Source organism: Peromyscus leucopus, unplaced genomic scaffold, assembly GCF_004664715.2.
Source record: "Peromyscus leucopus breed LL Stock unplaced genomic scaffold, UCI_PerLeu_2.1 scaffold_112, whole genome shotgun sequence".
Classification (NCBI taxonomy): Eukaryota; Metazoa; Chordata; class Mammalia; order Rodentia; family Cricetidae; genus Peromyscus; species Peromyscus leucopus.
In genome coordinates, this window is record NW_023504248.1 from 8,006 (window position 1) to 16,094 (window position 8,089).

Consider the following 8,089-nt stretch of genomic DNA (forward strand, 5'->3'; position numbering starts at 1 on the left):
TCATTGCTATTTTTACAGGTGAGTAATGGATAAAGACTTGCTAGTTGAAAGGAATGAGCAAAACCAGCATACTCTAAAAAAGGAAGAGCACAAAGAAATGCTGGGGGCTAATAAGGAGGGTTGAGCTTTGGACTAGTATTTGGTCTGGTTGAGGAATATCACCAAATCCCCCTCCCCTGCATCCTTCCTTGATTCCAGTTGTAGCTGGGGATAAGCTGGCTAAACTCGAATGTTGAGGATTTCTGTTATTGATGGCAAAGCTCATCTAATGCATCTGGATGAACTCTGCCTCTGGGTGGTGGAAACAAGGGTGGGAAATCACAGGATAAACACGGTGTAATTTAGGTCATCTGGGTCCTTAAAGGAGCTTTGAGGAAAGCAGAGGGGTGTAAAAGCAAAAATAAAGGAATTAGGTCTTATTGGAAAAACACTTAAGAAAATCATTTCTCATGTATTTGCATCAGAAGTTTATCTCTTTTTTTTAGTGAATGTTTAGAATGCACTGTTGATGTTCAGTGTTGACAATTCTTGTTCTGATGACTTTTAGAGCATTTTTTAGTTAGTGGTATACAGCTGTTTTGTCCCAGTGACTTGAAAAGTGTCCTATTTTTTCTCTGAGGCAGTTGAGGCTCTGTTACTGTTTCCAGTATAATAATAATGCTGGCTAACTTGTACACAGCCCTTACTAATAACCAGGTGCAAGTATTCATTTAGTCCAAGAGTCTCATTAGGCATATGGTGCCCATTCATAGTAAAGAACTATGAAGTGAGATGAAGTCTCTTGTTCAATGTCATTGAGCCAGGAAGGAATATAGCCATTCTCACAGTTCAGGCTATATTGACTTCTGAGAGACCCAAAGACTTTGGGCCTTACCTGATGATGATGAAAGTTAACACAAAGTGTGTAGGAAAGCTTGCTCATTCTTCTATGGTCTGGAAGAGTTCTGCATGGGGTACTGCTGCTCCACTGGTCACTGGGAGCAATTCAAAGGAGAGAAAATGAGACAAAGGCATAACTTAGAGTCGCGCATGGGTCTCCAGTAGGCCACTGTGTTCTGGTCACAGTAACAGCTCTACTCTTCCCTGGGCTTCTGTTCTGAGAGCACTGTGTTAAATGACTCATTTATTCTTCACAGCAGCCATAATTATCCCTTATTATAAGACCACTGAGACTCAGAAAGATTTACAGACTTGCTCAATTCCTGCAGCCGGTAATATCTTCCAATGAACTCACTCTGTCTGCAAATCATTATTGGCTTCCTCTGCTCTCAAGAGGACACCAGTCTCTGTTAACAGAGTCTGCTCCGCCATGCTTCTACCCTTCATGCCTGTTAATAGCCTATGCAGAATGGTGCTTATGGCTTCAGAGGGACGGCACTCTGTCACCTCAGAAATTTGCCATGGACTCTCTGCCCGAATCTCTTATCCCACTTCCCATTCAGGGTAGCCATTACTCAGAATTCAGTGTCTCCTGAGGAGCAGTGACTGTCACCCGATAATTTGTTCTTATAGTACAGAGTTCCAAGATTGTTTTACCATTTCATTTTACAGCCTTGTTCAGTGAAGCATTTGGTCTCACCCTCTACACTGGAAGCTCCATGCTGTTAACTCCTGAAAGAGCATGGAACCTGGCTCCAGGTGGGTGATCAACAGTGCTTCAGGAGGAATGAAAGGTTCAATTTTCCTTTACGTATTTTTCCCATTCTTGTCACTATTCCCATTTTTAAGCCTGAAAATTCTGAAGTTTCTGCTCATAACACCATCAGTCTGATTTAGTTTTATTTGACTAACACAGTTTTTGTCTCTATCCTTTTCTATCAAGAAAGGACATGCCTGTGTGTTGAAATCCTTGGTGACTACAAGATTCCATGCTGCCATGGAGTGAAAGATAAAGCACAGAAGACACAGATGTCTTTCTACGATCCTTCTCAATTTTATTCTACTGTTACTCAGAAGCAATTGAAATGTCTTTAGACATGGTCCTTCTTTAGTCCCTGGGCCTGGGAAGCCATACATCATGTGCTAGGGATCTAAAAGATCACACACACTCTGAACTCTTTCAAAAATTGAAAAGGACTACCATCAGAGTAAAACAAATGCAGGTCCTGCCCCCAGCACAGCTATGTGCTAGATGTGGGCATTTGTCCGTGGCACTAAATCTTGTAGGGTCTAAAGTGACGATGCATCATTTATTGTATGGACTATTACTGTTTTTGAAGATTTAGACAAGAAACAAATGTTAAGGGAATAGCCAAGGGCCTGATCAGTGGCAAGCAGTCACTGATGCCGATCCTCTTCCTCCCTTTGCCTTTATCATGGGGGATTTTGAAAGAGGCAGGCTTCAGAGGATCCTTCAACTCCTGGAAATCACATCTAAGTTGGTTATATCCATGAAGGATCTTATTTTTAGAGAAAATATTTGTATATATTTCCCAGGGTTGTCTTAACTAAGCACCAAACATCTAACCATCAGTAATGGACTTACAGTTCAGGAGGTTGAGCCTCTAACATTAAGGTGTTGGCGGGGCTGGTTTCTTATATGTGCTCAGATGAAGAATCTATTTTAAGCTTCTTGCATAGACTCTAGTAGGAGACTAGATGGGATTCTCCACGTGACTTGTCTGTATATATCCACCTCTTTATCTAACTTTCCCCTTTACATATCAATTCTACTGGATCAGGGTCCACCATGATGACTTCATCTGGGTCACCTAAAAATACTCTATTTCTAAAGAAGTTCTCCTTTACACAGTTTTGGGATCAGAACTTTAGCATATCTTCTGTGGGTAAATGATTCAAGTCATAACATATCCATAGCTATTGGATTTTTTTAAAGGAATCTATAGTAGCTATAAATTTTCTTAAGGGCTTATCTTACCCATAACCTAAGCCATCAAGCCTGGAGGTTTTGAGATATGCCACGGTATGTCTTGACTGTCAAATTATGGAGAAACCCCACAGGAATTTTGATGACTTTATTTAGTCACATGCTACAGGTTGATTATATCTTACCCAATATGCTTGGGAGAAAAATTTTATGAATTTCAGATTTTTGTTTCCTGGTTTTAGGATATGTAAATATACATTATAACATGTTTTAGGAATGTGACTCAAGTCCAAACATATTTTTATATACCTTTCATATATAGGTTAAAGATAATCATTTACATTGTTGGTACAATGTAAATGTACCAACAATGGATATGACCTGCCACATAAGGAGAGTATGAAATTTTCTATTTGTATTGATATGTTGGTACTCAAAAATTTCAGATTTGGGGGCACTTTATATTTAGGGTTTTAGATTAGGAATATTCAACCTGTATCAGAGAAGAAAGCACAGAAGCCTTTTTCTATTCCATAGTCTACCTTAGTGGGGCATTTCCTTGAGAAATGATTGATGAGGTAGGGCCCAACCTAACATGGGCAGTGAAAGTGGTCTTGGGAAGTATAAGAATGATAACTGAATGTGAGCCTGGAGAACAGGCCCAAAGCAGCACTCCTCTTAGGTCTCTGCCTGCATTCCTGCCCTGACTTCCACCATGAGGAATGTGATGTGCAAAGGTAAGCAAAATAAACCCTTTCCTCCCCAGGTTGTTTTTGGCCATAGTGTTCATAGCAGCAGCAGAAAGAAAAATAGGACACTTTGAGTCCTACGTATTGAAAACACCATAAAAACAAACTTTAGTGGTTACAGTGGATAATATAAAAGCCATCTAAAAATTAGTGGCCTGAAAGTGTGGGAGCATGATTCCAGGAACCTATATGATTTTTTCTTAAAGATTTTTTCCTTCTTCATTAAAGAACAAGTTCCACTGTGATATATGGTCCTTAGACATGGAAATGATTCTAAACTGCTAGCAGAAGAAGCATATGGGTCATGGTTTAGGGAAGATCGTTCAGTTTGACCTATTCTATGGCACCATACCTTAAAAGAGGGGTACCTGAATTGAAATTTTCCAATGTGCTACTTTCCTAAGATCTGTGCTATCCTTATGTCTGTCCATCAATGTGCACAACTCCTCTGGACTGAGAATTTATGATGCCAAATAGAATGTGCCCTTCTTCATCCCCTTTAGATTTCTTTGCTGTTTGAGACATAGATAGTTTGGGTTGTAATCAAAGACTTCAGTTCACATCAGGACTTCTATACTCATACTGTTGGCATTGTTGAGTTGAGCAAAGCCACTGATGCAACTGATATCAGAAGTATTGGGATCCATCCGAATTCCTCTATAGAGCTATAGTTCACTTGTCATGTGGTATACGTTAGTGTCAGGGGTCTGTTTGTGGTGGGTATGTCCTGGCTGACTTTATGTCAAGTTGGTATAAGCTAGAGTCATTTTGGAGTAGAGAACCTCAATTGGGCAAGACTGTGGTTTGTAGCTAGAGTTTTCCTGCCTTGCCCACAGTCAGGACAAATCTTTGTCACCCGCCAGTCCCACAGCCGCTCAGATCCAACCAAGTAAACACAGAGACTTATATTGCTTTCAAACTGTATGGTCATGGCAGGCTTCTTGCTAACTGTTCTTATAGCTTAAATTAATCCATTCCCACAAATCTATACCCTGCCACGCGGCTCGTGGCTTACCGGCATCTTTTCATGCTGGTTGTCAGGGTGGCTGCTGGCAGGCAGTGAGTCCTTCTGCCTTCCTGTTCTTTTATTTCTCCTCTCTCTTAGTCCCGCCTATACTTCCTGCCTAGCTACGGCCAATCAGGTTTAATTTATTGACCAATCAGAGCAATTTGACATACAGACCATCCCACAGCACAGCCAAGTGCAGACCATCTCAGACACCTGCACTCAGGCTTGTGGTCCTAATCATCCTCTATGCGGACCTGCTGGGTAAAGCCATGAGGAACCCAAGAACGGGCTCCCACAGCACATACAGAACATCCCATAGCAGTGGTTTATTTTCTTGATTGATAGTTGATGTGGTAAGGCTCAGATCACTATAGGTAATGCCACTCCTAGGCTAGTGGCCTTGGATGATGTAAGAAACCAGACTGAGCAAGCCATGAGAAGCAAGCCAATAAGCACTCCTCCATGGCCTTTTTATCAGCTCCTGCCTCCAGGTTCATGCCTCAAGTTCCTGTCCTGAATTCTCTCAATGATGCACTGTGATGTGGAACTATAAGTTGAAGTAAACCCTTTCCTTCCCAAGTTGCTTTTGATCATGGTGTTTTATTACAGCAACAGAAACACTAACTAATGCATGGTAAAGGAATGAGGAGAAGACAGTAGAAGGTGGCAAATGGTTATTTTACCTGTAAGAAACTGAATAAAGCACATATCTATGTTGGGCTTTAGCTGGTTTTCTGATTGCTTCCACAATGTTAATGTGTACAGTCACTGACATTTTCAACAATCATATAAATCAGAATACACACACACACACACACACACACACACACACACACACACACAGGTGCCTTGCACAGAACACAGGTGCATACACTCAGATGGATTGAATGCTACGTGTGTTGCATTCACTGTAAATTATGCTTTAATTGATGGTACTAATCTACATCTTGCAATGTTAAGTATGAAATAATTTGAAAGTCATGTGTCAATGTTTGCCAAGTAAAAACAATATATATTTAAATTAAATCATTATAGAAATAAGCATCATTCTTCATGCATGAAACTCACAATGAGTTATCAGCCCAGTATTTTTCTGCACATGGTAGCTGAGTTCATAATTCCATCCTAAAGCAAATAAAAATGTATTTCTATTATTACTACCCTAGCAATGTTTGTAAAAAAGAGATGGTTATTGATGCCAGGATGTCTATAAAATTCAATTTGATTTTAAAGTGGCATTTAAAAATTATTCACAAATCTTTGGCTGAAGGGACTCGTTCTCTCATCCAACTGAAACTGTGGAATTATTTTGACTAGAAATGAATGATAGATGCATTGTTTTTTCAGTTGAAGTACTTCTGTGGTTGAAGGGAGGCTAGATCTATGCATCTGGAGAAGTTGAAAACACCATGGGTGCTATGGGCAATACACAGGCAAGCACGGGGCCTGAAAGGAATCACGGGAATGCTGAGAGTAGAGGTGGCAGAACAATCCAGCGAGAGTTAAATGGGAGCTTTTGAGTGATGTGAACTTAGTGGACTAGGGAATTGTGTGTGCCTCATGGAACATTTCCACAGAGACACAACTTTTGGCCCTCTTTAAATATTTGAATAATTTTCAGGTGTGCTCAAGTTCCAGTTTTAAGAAGTCACATGTGGCAAGGTTTCCAATAAAAAAGTCATCTTCATAAGAGAATGACTGGAACCAGAATGTCCAGGCAGGCTCCAGAATGACCAGGCAGGTACCTTGACTCCCATAGCCAAGTACAAAAGCAGGTGAAGGCTCTATATCAGGGCTTTTTATTAGTTTCTGTGAAGGGGTTTAATTACTAGAATGGGTCAAATGAAAAGGGAAAACACATTCACTTTCTGTGTCTATTAATAAGATAATTCTGCTTTGATTGTAGATGTGGCCTGGGATGTGCTCAGAGTCTCAGGGCTGAGCACAGATCTGTGGTTTGGACTGGACAAAGGTTATTCTGTGGGTAGGGATATGGGAAGTGGGCAAACACTGCCACAAATTCTTTGTAGGCTGGAACTCTTGGAATGTGGCTGTGCCATTCTTCATGGTCCTTGGCTGGCCTTCACTCTCCTTTGTGATGCCAGGAATCAGCACAGCTACTGTAGAGGGCAGGTGCTCGGTGCTGGTATATAATTATGAATGCATTACAGATAATGAGAACAGGCTAGTTCCTAGAAAACAGGCCAGAGGAAGGCTAGTAAGTGTGAACACTCCTCCCAAAGCCAAGGATGTCAAGAACTTAGACTTAGTGTAGCTGAGGAGATGGATACAAGTGGTAGGTGTAAGAACTACACTCTGATGTTAGTTGGAGTCCTGATTAGTGATGAGGACTGAGGGAGAAAAACAGATCAAGACTGGCTTTGACGCTTCCTTCTGACCCACACAACTGAAAAACTGTACTTTACGGATGATGAAACTGAGCAGGCTCTGAAGAAAGGACAACCAGTCTGGTTTTTATTATGGGAAGTATTTTACTTACTTATTACAGAAGAGTTTTAAACTTCCTTTATAATTGAGTTCATCCATATTTGTTACAGAAAGAAATACATCAAAGAAACAATTTGTGAGATGTCATTAAATTTGTTTAAATGTATAGATAAATTACAATATAGATTTCTTTCAGTATAAAGCAAGCATCACACATTTCTCTTGATAAATAAAGATGATACATGGCCAAATGAAAGATGGACACAGTGATAGAAGACTCTATAATAGTAAGTTGTGTTACTGGAAGTCTCCATAGCAATCAGAAAACCCAACCCTGCTTAATAGATGAGGAAACTGAACACCAACAGAGTTGGTGAGCTCCACTCTACAAATATTGAGGGCACTGACTACGTGCCAGGCACTTGCTTGGTGCTGGAGATATTACAGTAACAGAACATGGTACCACGTACTAAAGGGCTCTTAGCCAGAACAGTGGAGGGCAGAAACCCTCACATAGCATAATGAGTATTGTGAGCAAGGCATGCCAAACTGCTAGGTGCAATGAATGCAGGTGTGGAGTAGTTTGCAGAGGTCACATGTGAGCTGACCTTAGAAGCATGAGCAGAAGTCATATTGACACAGCTGTAGTGAAATATAGTTCCAGGGAAGTCAAGGCAAAGGCATTTAATACTAGTGCATTTAATACTTAAAGGAGTTAAGAGTAAAAGAGAATTCTAGTCCTGACTTAGGGGGCCTCCCAATTCAGTGCTGTTTTAGAATCCTGTCTACCCGCTAGAAAATGCATGAAGGTTCATCTCACTAATCTCACTCTAGCATAGAAAGCAGCACACACAAGGCTCTCACTTCATCTCACATGTAAACACTAAGATTGTCTGAGCCTCCTACTTAAAACTTGCTCTTCCCTTTAGAGGAATCATTACTTCCTATTATAAACTTCCACTTCCTTGCAGAATATCTACATCCATTGGGCCATGCCACAAAATTCAGGTCTGGAAGGAATCTTAAAGGGTCATTTTGCAGTAGGCAAAGGCAGGA